This window comes from Balaenoptera borealis, assembly GCF_965194805.1.
Source record: "Balaenoptera borealis genome assembly, chromosome: 12".
Taxonomy (NCBI): domain Eukaryota; kingdom Metazoa; phylum Chordata; class Mammalia; order Artiodactyla; family Balaenopteridae; genus Balaenoptera; species Balaenoptera borealis.
This window is the reverse complement of record NC_138869.1, coordinates 98,142,200-98,161,336: the sequence shown is the minus strand read 5'-3', so window position 1 is coordinate 98,161,336 and position 19,137 is coordinate 98,142,200. Positions and strand designations below refer to the sequence as shown.

The window sequence follows — 19,137 nt, the reverse complement described above, 5'->3', positions numbered from 1 at the left end:
CATAGGTTGGGCTGAGTCTTGAGTACAGGTAGAAGTCCATCAGGACACCAGCCTGTGCACACAGGTGGCATGCTAAGGAGACCTTCAGCATGAATCTGATGTGGCTTTCCATCAAATAGAAGTGGGGAGAAGCTGGAAGGACTGGATGAGATTGAGATTATTGGGGCTGTATCACAAAGGCCCTTAACATACACAAGGGAATTCTGATTTGTTTATCAATATACACACCTCTGGAATCTTTGCTCACTCAATAGGCTAACTGCCAGCCAAGGTGAAATATGTGGAGCTAACTGGAACCATCAAGAGGGCTGTTTCTGAATTCGCATAAGGAATGCAAACGGTGCCCAAAGGAAAGCCAGTGTGCTCTCTCAGCTTTTCCGAGTCCTGGGCCCCAAGCCCCAAGGTCACAAGTATTTTCTCATGCATTTTTCTTTCTCTCTTGTTTTGGTTATTATAGGGGTTATTACAAATGCACGTGGCTTCCTATTCACAACACTTATAGCCCTACTTCTAAAATGACTGACGTTTAGGTCATTTTATGGTTAACACTTAGGGGTTTTTCTGCGTTAAAGCTCAACTGAGTACCTCATTCAGGGGTGCTGAGGCCCACACCTGCATGATGCTATCCATGGCTATACCTGAAAACACAGCAAAGTTCATGTTAGGGTGAAAAGCTACTCACTTTTGCTCATAATCAAAGGATCATTTAGGGCTATTCAAAACCAATCTTTGCAATACATTTTGGAGAAGAAAAAATGATTTTTTTTAAAAAAAAGGATACCATGGACAAAGCTAACAAGTAACAAATTGAAAGAAGATATTTGCAATGTCAAAACCAACAAGGGACTACAATCTAGAATACATATAAGTAACTTGGGACTTCCCTGGTGGTGCAGCGGTTAAGAATCCGCCTGCCAATGCAGGGGACACAGGTTCGAGCCCTGGTCCAGGAAGATCCCACATGCCCGGAGCAACTAGGCCCGTGCGCCACAACTACTGAGCCTGCGCGCTAGAGCCCGTGAGCCACAACTATGGAGGCCCCTGCTCCTGGAGCCCGTGCTCCACAACAAGAGAAGCCACCGCGATGAGAAGCCCGCGCACCACAACGAAGAGTAGCCCCCGCTCGCCGCAACTAGAGAAAAGCCCGCACGCAGCGACAGAGACCCAACGCAGCCAAAAATAAATAAATAAATAAATTTATAGAATATATATAAGTAACTCCTGCCAACCTACAAAATCCAGGCAGCCATTCTGGAGAGAATCTAGCAGTACTCAGACAATGTAAGGACATACACATTCTGTGACCCAGCAAACCAGCCTCTGAGTCCTAGAGCATATATGCCACGAACTCTTGCTAGCCAATAAGGGGACGTGTTTGAGGATGTTCACCACAGAGTCTGTGGTGATGGGGAGGGGGAGGCGGTCACTGTGGGAACAGATGAGTGAAACGGGGAAGAGGCGCAGAGCAGTGAGGACGCCTGTTAACATGCCGGACAGAACGAGTAAGAAGCAGAGTGAGGTTTCTTATGTGCCACTTACGTAAACGCAGAACATGTGTTCACAAAACAGAAACCCACGTTCTACAAGAGTACAAGCAAATAAAGTAAATACATACAAACACATTAAACCGACGGCCTCTGGAGAGGACAAAAGTGGGGGTGGGGAACGGGAAAAAGGAAAGCATGCCATCCATCAGGAGATGGGCCTTCTTGAACAGACCAAGGACCCCAGTGCGCTGTGACCGGGACTCCGCAGCTGAGGTGCAAAAACAAACAAAAAGGGGCAGGGATGCCACCGGGGCCTCTGGTCCTCGAAGAGAGCGTGCAGTGGGTTCCCTTCTGAATCCCCGACAGCGGCCAGCCCCCATGTCTTATCTTTGGGCCACGTCTGCTAGCTGGACAATAGATATTTGACTGATAGATGCATAAACAAATGGGGGAATAAAAGGCACAAACAATCTAATGGAGGGTGGCCAGGAGACATGGAGCCACTCTCCATAAATAAAGGATGATTGATGCTCTCTACATGCCAGGCACCATGCTAGACCCTGGGAATGAACTGAATGATGAGTGAGACAGGCCCTGTCCTCCTGCAGCTCTGCTGAGTCAGGGAAATGGATGAGTTAGTAGCAGTGATAACACTGTGTTGATGGCTACGATAAAGATCAGCACAGGCGACCCTGGGGTCAGTGAAGAGGGGCTCCTAACCCAATTGTGGAAGTTCAGGAAGACATCCCAGAAGAGACTGATGCCTGTACGGAGTCCCAAAACATAAGAGTTATGCAAGCAAGGAGGAGGGAGGGAGGGGTGCATAAGAGGCAGTAAAAATCACATATGCAAGGAGGCCTGGGGTCAGAACAGGTGTAATAACTGATATCTATTTCAGAAGGGCCTGTCTTCCCAGCCTTAAGAGACACCATAGCAGTTGCTTTAACAGATGAAGCTGCACAGCATTTGTTAGTGTTCTCGAGGCATCTTTATCAAACAAAGAACCGATCCCTGGGTAAGGAAAGAAAAACCCTTCAGTTCTCTTCTCAGACCAAGCAGATGTGCACACCCAAGTCGACTTTGCCCAGAGCAGTCCAGCAGGAGACAAGCACTTACCACTGTCCTGTGAAATCATCTCAGCTGGACTTAAGCGAGAATCCTGAAGAGAAAGGCTTTCAATCTGCCAAGCTAGTTCACCTTTCTAGAGTTTTCCTTTCATCACATGATCATAATTCTTCGTTTATATATCAGCAAGGATGCTTACAGCTGATACACTTGACAGGTCTCACTCTGGAAATGTTACCATGTGTATGTAGGGCTTTGAGTTTGTACTGGCTTGATGAGCTAAAACTAAGAGGCATACAAATGCCAATGCTAGAAACATCTTCCAGGGGTTGAATGTGCATCAGCGTCCCCTGCAGGGCTTGTCAAAACAATGCAGGTGCCTGGGTCCCACCCAGTGGGGCTGATTCAGTCGATCTCAGCTGGGGTTTGAGAATTTGCATATCTAACAAGTTCCCAGACAAGCTGATGCTGCTGGGCTGGGGACCGCATTTGACAACCACTGAACTATTCTAATCTTACTGATGAAGAAACTGAAACTCAGAGAATGTAGGGGAAAGAAAACCTACACTTCTCCTCCTGTGTCTCTCCTTTACTCTCACACGACTACCACACGCACACCACTTCTGACACCAGATGTGTGGAGGTTTTTCCCATACCAAGCAACTCTGCAACACCAGCTGGGTGTCCTACAACTTAATTCTGACACTCTCAACCTGGAGCTGCTAGCGTCAGATCCCACAGGTTAAGGGCTCAGTCCCACAAAACTGGTCCTCCCTACCCCACTTCAAATGCCAACAGCAATGTCACCGGAGCTTCTGACCCATCGGCTGTAAACCGGAGACTCCCACAATCCCCTCTTCAGGTTTGATTCATTGACTAGAGCAGCTCACGGAACTCAAGAGTCTACTTTACCAGTTTATGATGAAAGGATATGATAAAGGACATGAATGAACATCCAGATGAAAGAGATGCATAGAGCAAAGTATGCGGGAAGGGGCACAGAGCTTCCATCCCTCTCCCTGGGCATCACATACCACCCACCCCCCCGTACCTCCACGTGTTCACCAAGCCAGAAGTTCTCTGAACCCCACACTCTGAGGATTTTTATGGAGGCTTCCTCATGTAGGTACGATCAATCATGAGCTCCATTTCCAGCTCCTCTCTCCTCTCTGGAGAATGGGGGAGTAGGGCTGAAAATGTGCAGCTTCTAATCAAGGCTTGGTCTTTCTGGTGACCAGCCCCTATCCAGGAGCCCACCAAGAGTCCTCCCATTAGAACAAAAGGTACTGTGAACACCCAGGAAATTCCAAGAGATTTAGGAACTCTGTGCCAGGAACCGGGGGCAGAGACTAATATATATATTTTCTATTATCTCACAGCAAGTGACATACGTAAGATCACACAAATTTTTGGCGACCCAATCCAGGTCTTAAGAGAATATAGTAAATGGGAAGTAGAGCTACAAAGATTTCTGAACGAAGGCCATCTCGATTAGTGGCTCACAGGCACATACGAGACATCTTATCTGGTTCTTACAACCCACGCTCGACAGCACTTGGAAAGGATAAAAATGTGTTCCTGCAGATCCGCTCACAAGAGGCTGCTCCACCTGTCGGCCTTCAGTACCTACATGAGGATGGCTGCTTCAGCCTCCCACATCCCCTGAAACCCTCTGAGGCACAAAGGAATCACTGCCAGCCTCCCTCTCCCATTGTGCCCCTGCCATTGCGCAGGCGGCTTTCAGGGAGAATGACGGCCATGGCAGTTGTAGGACTTGCAATGCTTTAAACAAATGGGGGAAGGAGGGAGAACTATACAAAAGCAATTGCAGGCCTGTTGACCAGCGAAGGCTTAATGGGCTTAGAGAGAAAGAGCAGGAAGTCTGTGCTTTTCATTCTCACTTGTCAGCATCGTGGTGAAGAGTCTAGATGGATAAAGATTCTGGTTTGTCACCCTTGTTTTGTTGTCCATGCACCCTGATTCTTTTTATGAGGAATTTGATGGGAGAGGAAAAGTAAGTCATCAGTGGGGGCCCTCGCCATCAGCAATGTCAGTTATTGAGCTGGAGGCGCATTGTTTAGGCATTAGGAGTTCAGAGGTCAAGTCTCTTTGACTGTTTATTACACCTCTGGCCCAGAATGCTCTGGATATCTAAAACCATTAACTGAGATTTCATAACCAAATTATTTCCAATGGACCTCATAATGATCTATGATTACAAAGATGGAAACAACTTGCTTCGCAAGAAGCATGATTTTGAATTCCACCTAAAACAGTAGTTCTGTCCCATGAGTAGTTCTGTTCAATGAGATGTCACAAGAAAATGATCCCAGGGCTGCTAAAGAACTGCTGTTACTTTAAAGCTACGAGTTCTAAATTTGCTTTAGGTTTTCTTTCAAAGCCGCACAGATACGAAATTTTTCTCCAGAGGTTTTTGGTTACAATGTGACTTAAGAGGAGGATTTAAGTATTTCATTCCAAGGAATCCTAGTTTTAGGTGACTAGCTGGTAACTAAGTAAGCCATGTAACAATAAACATTTCATTTTACCATAGAGCGGTATTTTGTGAAATATTCATGGACTACTATTTAAGCCAATTTGCAACCCAATTTTGAGAGCTGGTATTTGGTGGATAATCATGGGGGTCTGACCACTAGCCTGAGCTACAGCTCACCTGATCTCCTATGGCCACTGCTGAAAAGGGTGAAGGAATCAGGACCAATTTGCTCAATGCACGAAGGTCTTACGTGTTAGAAGCTAGGGTTTCCAAGGTTCACTCCAGAAGGTCAAATTCTCTTTACTGCACCTTTATTTCTGATTTTAATAGCCTAGTTCAGAATTTTGAACAGTGAAGGCTCCCAGAACAGCAGCAGGCACCACGATGAACCACTGCCTCGTACTGTGCTATAAAGAGAGTTAAAACCTCCCTCCAAAGTTAAATCCATTCCTGTGGTTTACATCCTTCACCCTGCCCTCCCTGACCACAACAATGTGCACACAGGCAGAACTCTGATGTGATTTTAGGTTTTCAAGGGTCATCACCTGACCACCCAAGACTGGTGTAAAAATGCCCCCTATAAAATTCTTTACACATTTGTTTTGAAATTGTGGGAATGGCTGATTTACTCCTAAAGAACGTTTGGAGATTCTCAGGGCTATGCAAGGATCCATAATTATCAACAATTGCTAAGACAGCTTAACCCTTATGTAAAATACGATGCATACAAATGGGTTTATTTTGAACCAGTTCACACTGTTAAACTTGAGTCTGGTACGGGTTTATCCCAAGGCAGTGCTCAATAACAGACAGTAGCAAACACCTTGGCTATATGTCTTCCTATTTGGTTGGCTTGTTTTTATATCTGTGCATGTTTAAATAGGCAATGGGAGTGCTAATTAAAATGCAATCATGCAGATAAATTATACCATGTTTCTAAAAGGTAAAATGAAAATCCTTTTGATTTCAAAATCTTTGTGATATTCAAGGCAGAAACACAGTGTGATACTGAACACAGAGAAAACCTTTCATGATTATTGAATGTTTAAAACCAAACTTCTTTTTTGTTTTGGGCGTTCTTTTTAGATGTAACAAATTAATTATGAGTAATTTCTTATGGGAGTCAAGACTCAGGGTTTCTAATGCAAATGTTCAAGCTGTAGGTCACTCTGAACAATTTGTACTGTCTGTCTTCTGCCTGTAAAATGGGAAATGTAATGTGTATTTCAAAGCCTACTTTGGTCTAGGGGCAAGGGCAACCCCTAAATAAACCAGTGATCAAGGCTCCCCCAGTGGATTTTCTGTTGCATCTACGGCTTACCAGCTTTCAGGGGAACCTCACTGCAAGAACCAAAGATAAAAACAATATGCTGATATCCAGCAAACTATTTCATCTCTCTAAGCCTCAGTTTCCTCTCCTGCAAAATGGGCCACAGGCAGGCACTGCTAACTGCTTTTGAGATTAGAGACTGATTTGAGAATTTGATGAAAGCCATTCACACTGTTCCCACAACAGCAGGGGTACACATCCCCGCAAAACTGTACACATGCATCCAATGATGCTCCGATGCCCGTCCACGGACCTCCAGTGAAAAACTCCAGGTCTTTACGGTGGTGAGATTCCGCATTCTTCTTCCAAGACCTGTTCTGGGCTCTAACCGGCTCCTTTACTTACTGTTCTCGGCAAAATTAATCTTTTCCCCAAAAACATCATGTAAAAATTAATCTTTGTTTCAGTATGAGGGTATTTTGCCCTGTATACCATTCACAGGCCTGGATACAACTAGAAACCATGTAAGCAATACAACTAGTTTAGTCTAACGGAAAGCATCAGATAGCCTGGGAGTTCTTATGCGCCCACTCCCTCCTTCTGGCAGGCATGTATTGCTACCTTATCCTGGGCCTTTAAACTGTGGCCTTCAAGGTCACAGTTTCACCGGCAGATTCCCACGACGGTACATTTGCAGTCCCAGGCTCAGACCTGCTCAGACCTGCTCTTAGCCTGCTCTGGTGCTGCTTGCGTGCTGGGTCCTCACCTTTCAGCGCCCCTCCACATCCCTTAAGAGGTTCTAAAGCACACCCTGAACTGTCCTCTCCTCTTTCCAGGTCTGTTCTAGGACAGCATTTCCCCTGGCAAGTATCAGAAAACAATGTGTTCTGTGGCCAGAAGAATCTGGGAAATTCTGCACCTTGGACACTCCCAAAGCATTTTCTCATGTTAAAGGCACTGAGAAGTCTTCATAAAGAAACCAACTTAATTTTGTTGTCCCAATATGACATTATTGGAAAATAACACTTAGAGAAGCTCAAAGAGCTGGTTTCTACCACATCCTCAGTCAATGGATTTTCAATAAGCTTAACCTAGATTCTGTTTACCGGCTTCATTGGTCATTCCTTTCATCTAAACATCTTTGGTCTTCCCCAACTTTGCTTGCTGGTGTTGTCAGGCCACCTGGGTCTATTCTCTTCCACCAGCAGTTCATATCCACCCCTCTTTTTGGAACTCACAATGCACATTTGCATATAAAAAGACAGACATCATCCTGTCCAGGAAATAGCTCTCCTTGTCTCTTCTTCAATAGAGACAATGTTTAAATAGAGTCTTAGCAATTTGGAGCTGAGTGGGCTTTAGAGATCCCCCAATCATTCTTCTAACTTTATAAATAAGAGAACAGACCTGAGAGGTTAATTGACTTGAGAGAGATAAGACAGGAGCCTAGATTTTCTGATCCCCAGTCCAGTGGCCCTAGGAAGTGGCTCAAGCTTCCCAGAGGCACATGAGATGGATTCACACCAGAGAGTAAATTTACTAATTTACAATGAGGAGTGACATGTGTCTGGCACAAGACCAGTTATCTAGAGAGAGATCTACCCAATGAGTAAATTATAGTTGGATGCTTCCTAGATAAGGGTGGGCTTAGAGAATGAAGAGTTAGATTTTCTTTAGGAAATGGTGTACTGGAGAGAATACTGGACTGGGAGTTAGGAGGCTGATTCTAATTCTAATTCTCCCACTACGAGATCTTAATGTCACTGGGCTTCAGTTTTATCATTCAATAAATGGTAGGAGATTAGACAATTGCCTTTACATCCCGTCTAGCTCCATACTTTAAGATTCTGTGAGTCGAAGTTCTTTCCTTTCAATTACTCTGCCTTTATATTTTCAGCATCCCTTTTTATATGTTAATACACAAACCCCTAGCCCTTGGTCTGAGTGTCTTTCAATTCACAATCATTCAGTTTGGGGAGTGGGTCCTTTTTGTCCTATCATGGGCATTAGATAAATCATCTCAAGATTCTCGAATAAAGGGCTCTTTAAACAAACAAACAAACCAGGTATCCACAGCTGCTGGCGGACCTAGAATAAATATCAACATCCCCCTCTCTTCCTGGAACCCCTGTATTAATGTAGTTCCCCACACTCACCAATATCCATTCATTCTCTTTCTACTGCAAGACCTAGAGCTCCCAGGGAAGGCAAAGCCACACTGTGAAGTCTAGACACCTCCATTTGGTAGTCTCAGCAGCTTCCTGCAACACCAAATCAGTGCCATTAGCTACAGATGATTATGGCAGGGTCTCCTAATTCATGTCTGTGATAGTGCTTTTAAATCACAACAGCTACTAAATTGTTTCACTTATTTAAAGAATGTCCACTGTCCCTGGGGCCTCTGGGCCTGGGCACGAAATACTGCTGTCAGGAGGAGGCCACTGCAATTCTCAGCAATCAACTAGCTGCTCATTATCACACTTTTACCAGCAACGCCAAGTACATCAACAAGGATGAACTATAAGAAACATATGATTCTTGTTCACACTTACATAAAATAATGACAGTGCTGTTAGTAATTAGTTACCAGATCCTCAATTGCTTTGTTCTTTGGCATTAGTAATATGCCACTTGAAGTTTTACACCAAATTAACATTACCCACATTCAACTGTTTCCAACCCCTTGAAAATGTGCAATCCTTCTTCACAAGCAAGACGACGTGCCTGACAGTAAGATAAGCACTCTGCATTGTTTGCTCCCAGCCTCAAGAGTATGTGGCGTGTGACCCATTTTGGTACAGGATCATACTGCTCTGACACTTAGCAACTGTCCTTAGATATGAAAGATTACTTCACTATGTGAAACTAACTCACCTGTCTATGAAATAAATTTAACATGTAACTCTGTCAAACTATCAAGCCTAACAGATTAAAGTGAGGAAAAGCAAACTGAATACAACCAAGGCACTTACTCAACCAGGACTCATTTTGGTTCCACGGTCAGCTCGTACACAGAAACATAATGTCAGAATTTTAGGGATCAGGTTTGTAATCAATGCTGCTAGGTCCCCGAAATTCAGTTTCTATTGTTTCTATTTGCAGAAAGTTAATGACATCTGTTGATAGCTACATTTCTTATGACGATGAGTAAGGTGGTAACTATATGAACCACTTCCATTTTAAAGGGAAAAAAAGGCTTTTGGAAGAAAGAGGGTTAGTGTTGACCAGACAGAATCCCAAAACCAGCATCCAAATTCTGTTCCAAAAAAGTGGGCATCTACACTGTCAAGAGAAAAAACTGTCTCTCATCCCACTTGGAGTAACTACCCTACCTTTGTCTTATGAATGACCCTGTAGACCGTGTTTATAGAACACCTAGAGATCTGTCTGCTTTCCACTGACACTATAAATCAAATGTTTTCAATTGACACTGTAACTAGAAAACTGGATCTAAATCTGCTAACTGGTTAACACAGCCTTATATGATCTGGAGTCTTGAGGCTTCATTTCCAAATCCATCTGAAACTCCCAGATCTTTGACTATCCATTTCCAATTGAAATATGAATGTGTCAGTTAGCTAGCTGGCTGAGAGAGTACACACTGAATCCAGAAACTCCAGATTTTGCCACAGGATTAAATATTTTATATGCTATAAATGCAGATCCTAGAATTATATTTAATCTTTTTTTTCCTGTTTTTGAATTTAATCAAATGCAATGTTGTTCTTGTTGTTGATTAGTTAACGGTGCTGTCTTTCACGTACGGAAGTTCTGATTCATCAATAGAAAAACATGCTCTTGAGTTTTTCAACTAGTAAAGAGAGATTCTGTTGTTATTACCCACCATTCCTCTCGCAACCATATGAAAGATGACTGGTTGGACAACCCCTCTGTTAAACTAGAAGAGAGGGTTTGGGTGGTGTTGTTTTTTTCATTAAGTAACATGAAAGAAGTTTAAATTCATGATACTTCATTCTTAATATCATGGTCTAATAAACAGAACTAACTATCCCAGATATTATAAGAATGTGATCCAACATTTATTGGGGAAATATTACCTTATGTATTTAGTTAATTAATATATTCTAGATTCTAATGTTTTCACTATGTTGCAAACAGAAAAGAACTATAGGATTGGTAACAAATGTTTTGCTCCTGCAAGTAATTATTTCGCTTAAAACAAAATACTCAACGTTTTTTTTTCCCTTCCACAATGTGGATTCTTCAATCCTTTTGGATAAAAGGCTTAGATGATCTGTTGTCTCTAGCCAGAGTGACTGCATATGTTCAATAATATATCAGTTTCATCAGCTGCCATAGAATAGGCACACATGACAATAAATCATTTTGGGAACTTCCTGAATCCCAGCCAAGTTGTAGACAATAAAAGATCCTGCTTGTAAAGGCAGCTATAAAAGTTAATTTCATACAGGTTCCCCAGCACGCATGCTACAGTTCAGTTCCAAACAGATGTGGTCTTGGAATAGCAATGGAAAATGGCATGAAGCATTTCTGCTAACTTCCCGTATCAGGAGATTCAAATACTTGGTGTTTTGTGTAACCTCTGGTCATTAACACATTGCAGCAGGTATGAAAAATGAACTCTTCAAGCTTTTCTAATGTTGTTTCCAGTCTGAACTATTCCTCCACATTGGAAAGATTATCCATCGAGCCAGACATGCAAAGACTGAGAAAATCCACCCAGAAAAATAACAAGAAAAATAACAAAGACAACAGCAGACATTTGGGACTACATTCTGAAAGAATCTCTTGAAACAAGAACTTTTATTTATGACCTTATTTGCTTTTTGCCTGTAGATGCCCTGGCAGATCGCTGCAGAGACAGCGAGCCACTCCACTCAGCCGTGGAGTTAACAGGAAGAAGAGACGTGAAGGAAAGGAAAAGGCTGAACTAGACAACGGAAGCCCAATTACATGAACTGACTGAAAATGTCCTTTTTGTCAAACATCACACTTGGTCCTTGCTCTTAACTAAGGCCACTGTGAACGCTTTCCCTACCCCTGCCGAGGACCACTGCTCAGCCTCGTTCATTCCTAAAGTTCCCCATGATACGAGACTAAAATCATGTTTCTCCCAATTTCAAACAATAGTTCGAATGCTGGGAAGTTGCATGTTTGTCTGAATATTTAAAATTTGATCCATTCTCTATTCAGGTCTCAGTAGCAGAGCTCCCTATTAATAGTTCTCTGGAATTGTCTTGCAACAATAATGATCAGTCCTTTGGCTTATCTTTTGCTGGAAAGGGGATTTTCAAAATGTCAAAAAGATATACCCTCTCTACAAAAGCCCTGCTGAGCTTGAGAGTATAGAGTACACCTGGAGTCAGAGAAATTGTAGAACAATTAAGTGCTGAGGGCTGAATGAGGGTGTCATTAACATATTAATCATACACCTGAAATTAATGAAGGCCGACCAAGGGATTAAGGTGTTCCAGGCCAAAAAAAAAAAAAAAAAGAAAGAAAAAGAAAAAAAATGGATTGATGATGTTATATAGCGGATAGTTATATAATCACATCTTATGCCAGCAGATGGCTTTAAAATTACAAATGACACTTTCCATCCATTAGTTCATATGAACATCAGGCCAACCTCATAAATTTGCGAGGGATTCTTATTTTGAGGGTTTGAGGAAACAAGCTCGGTGACAATCCCAAAAAGAACAAAGGATACAAAGGCCACAATCCCAGGGGCATGGCCTTGAAAGGGCAGTAGACTGGGAGTTCTAACACGGCTCCAGGGGTACCACACACACTGCACCTGGGACTGTGCCCCACGGAAGGCACGAGTTCCTGTAACAGCTCAGCCGCTGACCGGTGACTCGGCAAGTCACTTTAACTCTTGGGCCTTTTCTCATCTTTAAGAGTGAGGAGGGCGAACTAGAAAAGGAACCCTATGTTCCCTTCAGAGCCGAACTTCTACATGCGTCCTCTGGGTGGAGGTGGCAGAGGTGAACTGTTATTGGCAAGAGGCACTAGGAACCATGCTTTGTGGGCCTTGGGTTAACGGTACCCCTTGCCCCTCTGCCATGTTTTATCACAAGTGCTCTGCATTTTCAAGTACTAGATACGACTATGTCAAACCATGGATGGGGTGGCCTCAAAGCCAGAGGATATTATTCGTTCTGGTACCAGAGTGAGAGACAGAGCAGAAGCCAATGCAGCAAGTCAGGAAGCAGAGATGGAAAAACAGGTCAGTCTCACTAGCCCCTGTGCAACTTTCAGTTGGTTTCACCTGGGGTTGGTTCTCAGTTTAGTGGTTGGTTTTCTTGGAACTAAGAGCAAATGGTTTGTTTCAACAAGCAGGTGAGAAACCAAATACCTGGACGGTGACTAGCCTGCCCCTGCGCCGACCGTGGTGTCTCTCCAGAGTCGAACAACCCCTGCTTTCCACCAGCGGGGCTGGTGCCACAAGCAGGAACGGATCTCACACCCGGTCCTATCTCGAGTATCCTCCTCTTTCTCTCCCATTTTGCAATTTAGAACACAGCAGGTCTTCACTGGCAGTCTACCAGTGGCGTATTCAAGGTCCCAACTGTTTAAACTGTAATCTGTGGCATTCAACTGAAGTAGGACTGGCTTGATGTCCAGACTCCACAATGAGAACGATGCCTTCATTCAGCAATCCCATGAAAACCACAGTCCTGCGTCTATAATAACTAGAACATCAATAGCGTGTAGAAATTACTCCCTATCATCGTCTGTTGTCATCAGAACATACCCATTTACAAGATGATAGAGCTGATTTTGTTTAATTTTACTTAATGGGTCAGCTCTCTGGAAAAAACCTGGTATTCTATAAGGTAATAAATAGTACTTTAGTGTCATAAAGAGTCCTCATCTGGCACCCAGGGCATAGCCTTCTACCTGGCAAGATACAGGTTTTCAGTCCATATTACTTCCTAGAAGGTGTGGGCTGCGAAGGAACTCTTCTTTCTATATTCCAGTGTTTGAGTAAGTCTCGTTTAGCCAACGGTGTCCTAAACCAAGACCAGGTGGTTTTAAACAATCTCCGCCCTCAAATGCCCTCCAGCACCCCACAGAGCAGCATGGTGAGGTAGGAGTCCAGCAGTGGGCTTCCCATTCGACAAACAAAGAACCTACCACAGAGAAGAGATGAGCCATTTGTCCAGATCACATGTGTCCAGAGACATACTCTTGGCTTGCAGACTTTTTGCTCTGTATTACCAGCTCTGGGTGACAGCCAGAAGAACAGTTCAAAGGAAGGGCCTTTCGCATTGATCATGGATTTCCTTTCACCTTGGAATTATTCTGTAGGTAACATAATAGTGCCCTGGGTAAATAGTAAATAAACCTAGAGAACATGATAATCCTATTTGAAACACTGTCATCCAGATACAAGACTTCAAGGTGGCTTCTTGTGGAGGGAGAAGGAAAAAGTCATACATAGGTACTGTTAGCTACGAATCTTCCCTGGTGTTTTCACAATCACTGGGAAGAATTTTTTTTTCATTCCAGTTATAAAATTTATTTTAATACCAATCAATTGCATAAGTCTTAAACCGAAGACAGAAAATGAACCCTGGACACATCTAAAGACAACTTCAAATACTTTAGAAAACTTGTGCTATCTCAAAAGGAGACTAGGCAGAGATTTTTCGAGCCCCAATTCAACCATTACAATAAATTTTTTAGTTTTATACAATTAGTAGTTGAGCTTCAAAATGCCCAAATTGATATCAGGCCACTCAGAGTTATTTAAAAGTAAACTGACAATTCATAACAGTAGTAGTCATAACAGCATCTAGCATCTGTACCATGCTTGAGAGTATTGATCTACAGCTTTCACACCTAGCACATTTCATCCCCACCACCTCTCTAAATTGGTTACTATTATCTCCCTTTCATAAGTTAACACTGTGGCCAAAAAAGCTCAAAAATGGGACTCATACTCAAGTCTTCTGAATCAAAACCAAAACTCCTTTCATTTTACCACAAACAAATCTCAGCAGTGCCAGGTCAATTTACAGTATATATTTGGAAATCGTAAGTTGAATAAAGAGTAATTCTACATTTCTGAAATTGTACATGCACTAATTTTAAAATGAGTAAAACACCATCATAAGAAACAAGAGGATTAAGTCCTGAACATGATGTATTCAGCAGTTCTCCTTAAGATTTAACACTTTGCACAATGCCATACCCATTTGTAATGTTTTCCCAACAACCAACCAAAACTACTTTAGTTCTCTGGGGCAAAGATCTCTTGGCTCTCCCAACAGTTTGCATCTGCACCTCGTAGGGGGTTTCATCATCTCACTCCATCTCTGTCTCTAATATGCCTCCAGAGGAGGAGACTTCAGATTCTGGGTAGAGCTCTATACTGTCAACATCTGTAGGATTACAGGTGGTTGGCAAATAGGATTCAGCAATTGCTGCTTCTATTTCCTGTAACCTCCTTGGAAAAGGGAAGGAAAGGGAAGCCTCTTAAGGAAAATTTAGCTTAGGTACTATATCAGAGGCTACATGTCCACCGATATTCATTCTCTCCAGTTTAATAATGCAATTCCTAAGTTGTACCCGTGCATAGCCCCTCAACTGGAGACTACATTTCCCAGCCTCCCTTGCAGTTCGGTGTGGCCATGTGATCACGCTGCAGCCAAAGGGACATGAGCAGAAGGACAGATGCCACTTCCAGGCCACTCTCCTGGATCTTTCCCTCCCTCCTGCTCACTGCAGCTGTAGCCGCTGCCTTGTCTCCAGCCCCAGCCTGCTGACCACTGGACTGTTATGTAAGAGAAAAAGAAATTTCGATCCTATTTATGTCACTACATTTTGGGATCTTTCTGTTTTAATAAGTTAGCCTGTGCCCTAACATTTTTAATTACAGGGGCTCAGGACCTGCATCTAACAGTACCTGGCAGGGCGTACACCTAAATTGTGAATTACTTGGGTCTCTTGTTCAAGTGAGCGTTCAACTTTATGTCAATCAACTTACTAATCAGTTAATATTTTCTGAGTATATGCTCCATTCAAAGCATTCTGCTTGGCACCAGAGATATGACATTATCCAGCCCCCAGGAAGTTCATCATCTAGCCACCAAGACCAGAGAGACATAAAAATACCACAAGTCAGCATTGTTCATCGTTAATCTCCACACAAGTGGCACCAATGGCAAGCGTACAGCCATGCTTCTCCCACCTGCACTAGCAAAGTTCTTCTCTTCTGGCCTGAGAGGCCTCCCAATCTGTAATAAGACTATGGCGTTTGAATCCGTTTTTCCCTTTCCCAGATCACTTAATTTTCCTCCACCTCAAATTTTCCAGTTACCAAACGGTCCCAGTGACTATCCACGTCCTCACCCCTTTAAGACTCGAGGCTTCCCAACCACTCCATTACGTGTTCTCCTCTCTGTCCTAAGGCACAAGGAAGTTGGCCTAGGCGATTGCATATTTTGTTTGTAGGCCATGCACTATTAATGTTGGAGATAATCAATCACTCGGCGCCTCTCTCCCTGCCACCCAAACAGCAAATCTTGCACTGCTGTATTGGCCCGTGAGTTCCCACCTGCTGAATGACTGCTTTCCAGGAGCCGGAGAAAAGTGGTTGTGCAAATTGGCCTGAATTCCCCGAGCACCAAAGCTAGAAAAGGAAAAAACAATCAGGCCTGAACAAAATCAGGAGACAGACTAATGAAAGGAAGAGGAATATAGATTGACTCTCATCATATGCCATTGGTAAGTGGGTCTAGAGCTGTTTTTTAAAATTAATCAAATGCTTTTGTTGTTCACTAAAGCCAAGGGTAACATCTGCTCACCATATTGACCAACATTAAAACACACACACACACACGTGAAATGAAGTTTCACCTACGACGCTGGATTAATTACATCCCCAATCTAGTTACGTGGGGGAACTGGAGCAATTCCTCAATGTCAGGTGATTCTGACAGCAATCTCCATCTACCTTTAAGGGAAACCACTTGAAATACAGCGAAGAGAGAATTTGTTTTGTGTTAGAAGAGCTGCCTGACCACTTACTACAAGTCTAATTTATCCAGCATACTTCATGCGTGAAAATGGGAGAGCAATGCAGGGTTTCTCTGAAAGTCACTGGTAAATGAAAAAGCCTAACATGCTGCCTGACCCAGAGCAACTAGGCACTAGGTTTAGCGCGATCAGAAATGGACATGCAAAGAATGCTAACATTTGTCCTAAGATGAAAGTGAGAGCCTAGAAGGAAGGGCTGCCAGGAGATGAAATGTAAGAACTAAAAAAACTGATTCGTGGGAGGAAACCAATATCCTCTGAAAAGGAAAGAGTTCAGAAAACATGAGAAAAATGGCAAAGACACGGCATGAAGTGACAGAGAAATGTGTAGGAATGCTCTGAAAGCAGAGGGGATCTCCAAGGACATGAGCCCAGGAAAGAGGAAGAATAATACACTAAAGTTTTCCATGAGCAGGACATCAGAGCAGTCCAATCCCAACAGAGACTGTGATTTTCCACCACAAATGAGGGAGGGACCTTGTGGAATTTCCCCAGTGATCAAAGTTGAAAAGAAGCAAAAGGAAAACCTATAAAGGGAATTGGAGAGAGATATAAAAGCCTGAGTTAAATGGCATTAAAAATAAGATAAGATTCTATATCCCTGCAATTTGCCAGACTGTTGTAGAGTTGACCCCAGGAGACTTCCACATGTTGTAGTAAATCACTCTGGACACTGACTGAACATGTGTGGTGTTTCAGAGGTACCAGCTTTGGCGAGGGGCTGGGGGCTGCTGAGGGCCGTAACCTACATTGTATGAGGAGAGAAAGGAACAATGATTCCAAGGGCACAAGGGTGCGGCCGTGGGAGCCTCCATGTCTCACCCCTTCTCCAGTGACGCTCCAGATTCTGGTCTCCAGGCATACCCTGAGCCTGTGACGTCACTGGACTGGTACATTTCAAACCCCTTTTCTAACGGAGTAAAGAACTGGGACAGCCGTACATAGCCGGTAGGTCATGGTGGAAACGTCCACCTCTGGGCTGGTGGGTAAACAGCCCACAGAACAGAGAAGTGTCTCCTCCAAGGGACTCAAGAGTTCCTGATAATTTGAGAGGAAGAGAAGGAAGAAAATCCTTCCCCGAACCCCTGAGTTCAAGGTCATGGCCACTTCCACCATAACGTGTGGTTCTACTTTGCTTTCTCTCAAGAGGCAGGTGGAAATCCTACCCCATCCACCCCGCCAGTGTCCAGCTTGTAAGCAGAGCTGGGGGCACCTTCCCAGTGCCCATGCTCTGGGGACACAAGGGCAAGGCAACTCAGCGCACTGAAGCATGACGCATGATTTCCCCGCCAGCCGGTCTCCAGGTGGACACACCCGCCCTTCCCTTCCATGTGCCTCCAATCCTGCCCCCACCCAGCACCTTGCACCCCATCCTCCCCAGGCCTGTCCTTAAATCCCACATCCCCGTGGAGGAGAAGGGATGAGGGAAGACAGCACCGCAGCAAGCAACCTAAAACAAACCCAGGCAAACGGCGCTCTGACCCCCGTGGCACGGCCAGATGGCCCTTCTTCTGCCTGGGAACGCGGTTCCCCCAGCGAGCCCCGAGCTCCAAGGCAGTGAGAGCGCCTGTCGCTGAAGACAAACCTCAGCCTCGCTCTCGCTGCCCAATTCCAGCAGGGCTGGAAGACCTCGGTGCACCCTTGCTCCTCTGGGCCCTCAAAAAGCTCAGAGCCGTTTATTTGCCTTTGCTCAATCTCCCCTTTTTGCCACCAGGACAGTGTGAAGTCTGGAAATCTGTGCTCAGCACAAGACAAAACAGAGAGAGGAAGAAGCCAGCACAAAATGTTTTCTCCAGCGCGCTGCCTGAGGAGCCAGGCCTTGACTCTGACATGTGCTGGAGGTGTGGTGTCCAAAGTAAACCTTTGAACTAATTTTTTGGAACCTCCAAAAAGACCTTGCACATCAAAGGGGGATCTGATCCCTGCTCCGTGCGTTGCAGGCATGGTTAAGCATTTTGCATGAATCAACTACCTTCTGAAAAAGAAAGGAAGCCCAAACTCAAAGCACATTGACAGCCCTTGGACCCAAATGTGGCCCCGAGCACATGCTCACCACATGACTGTGTCCCCCCCCGCCCCCCGCCCCCATTCAGTGGAATCAAACCCTCCAGACACGCCCCGGGGTCCCCCATCGCACAGCAGTCATCGCAGAGCCTCTCTCTGCAGCCTCCCAGTTCAGGATACAATGGGGCCACTTGTGGGAGCAGCCTCGTGCCCCTCGCCATGCCCACCTCAAGGGAGCCCGCGTGAGCTCAGACACCAGTCATGAGGGTGGCCCTGCAGGGCCGCCCCCCTCTTCCCCAGACGCCGGCACAGGATGCAGTTTGGGGCTGAACAGGGAGTCCTATGTGAGCTCCCTGGCACCATGCCCAGACAGACACATCTTCTGCCGGCACCAGCACTGGTGCGCACAGCAGAGAATTCCAGTCCCCGAAAGGAGGCAGAACAGGGAGTGCATCCTCAGTCCTGAGATTCTTCTGCCTTCTGCCCTCCTGGAATTAATTCAGTTCACCACAGGCAGCTATGGTGATCAGCAGTGCATGAGCTGAAACCCAGAGGCCACAGTTGCCCCAGCAGCTTCTAGAAACTGTAAGTTATTTCCTTCTTGACCAGCCTGAGGAGGAAAGCATTTTCAGGCCCTTACCTACCAGCTGTGCTATCTACAGCCCCACAGCTGGCCCATCATTGGAGGGCAGCAGGGAGTGGCCCTGGGAGGCCACTTGTGTCCTCTCCAGTCCCTAACAACTTCAACCCACTAACAGCTTTCAAAGAGCTGGCAAGATATCCGA

The 19,137-nt window shown here is 44.6% G+C and overlaps 1 long non-coding RNA gene across 1 annotated transcript in view; it reads right to left on the bottom strand.

Moving 5' to 3' along the window:
* LOC309607193 overlaps positions 1–18,718 on the bottom strand; it is a 59,856-nt gene extending 41,138 nt beyond the window's left edge. Inside the window, exon 1 of the long non-coding RNA XR_014232321.1 lies at positions 18,580–18,718. This is a non-coding gene — a long non-coding RNA (uncharacterized lncRNA). The remainder of the gene's footprint in view (positions 1–18,579) is intronic.
* Positions 18,719–19,137: the final 419 nt, after the last annotated feature.